The sequence below is a fragment of the Pteropus vampyrus genome, unplaced genomic scaffold (genome assembly GCF_000151845.1).
Source record: "Pteropus vampyrus isolate Shadow unplaced genomic scaffold, Pvam_2.0 Scaffold73, whole genome shotgun sequence".
NCBI classification, from domain to species: Eukaryota; Metazoa; Chordata; class Mammalia; order Chiroptera; family Pteropodidae; genus Pteropus; species Pteropus vampyrus.
Window position 1 is genome coordinate 1234190 of NW_011888854.1, and position 1024 is coordinate 1235213.

Below are 1024 nucleotides of genomic sequence, written 5' to 3' on the forward strand. Positions count from 1 at the left end.
GGCATGGAAAGCTGGAGGCAAAGAATCTGAATTTGGGACCCTTTAATATATCACTGTCAAAGGCCCTTTCAGAATTTTAACTAATTAGGTAGTTTTCATAAGTAATGAATAACTATTCATAGTTACTATGTGCTTTCACTAATGCTGAATTCTGATGGCTAAGAACCTCAGTCGTGTATGGGAAGTCAATTTTTTTCTTTTTTTAGGCGAAGCAACCCTTGATTGACTTCACAGATTGCAAGGACCTTGTCAGCTTACAATACCTTATTTTTTTATGTTTTACGCCCACAGCACCTGGTCTTCCTAGGTAGTCTCCCATCCAAGTACTAACCAGGGCCGACCTTGTTTAGCTTCCGAGATCAGACGGGATCGGGCTTGTTCAGAGTGGCATGGCCATAGATGGGAAGTCAACTTTTAAACCAGTAAGTGCAGTGTAGATTTATAACAGTCATTGAATTATTCTCAATAAAATCTGATTCGCTTAAGCTAAATATAGTGAAAATGGTTGTGTTCTTTTAGATAAATATGGTCATCTGTCAATTAATATGATTTATAAAAAGAGGTATTCATAACTGATCAAAATCAGAATTATATATAAACAATTGCAAATAATCTCCAAAAACCTGTGGTAGTTAGTGAACGTTTACTTTAGTAGTAGATGCAGGGCTAGAAAAGATAAAACAAGTCCTGACACCATGAGATTATAGTTACAATGGAAAAATTATGGAAATCGTCTATTATAATAAAATATATGTATGTTTTTTAGGTGCTACCAAGGATAACCACATTACTTGGAGAATATAGAATATGGGGGCCTAACTGGCCCTGTGGAGGAGGGAATGCATGTTCCTGGAAATCCTTGTCAAGGTCACCATCCTTACTGTAGCATTTGGCCAAGAAGCTTACTAAGGAATAGACATGGGATAACAGAGTCCCATAATGGCATAGCATTTATGCGAAGGCCTTCAGGAAGAAATAAGGTTGAGGCTACTCAAGATCTAATTAAGTCTGTCTTTAAAAAAAG

General features: G+C 36.8%; 1 pseudogene; it reads right to left on the minus strand.

Moving 5' to 3' along the window:
* Window positions 1-282: 282 nt before the first annotated feature.
* LOC111741106 lies at window positions 283-401 on the minus strand (annotated as a pseudogene).
* Window positions 402-1024: the final 623 nt, after the last annotated feature.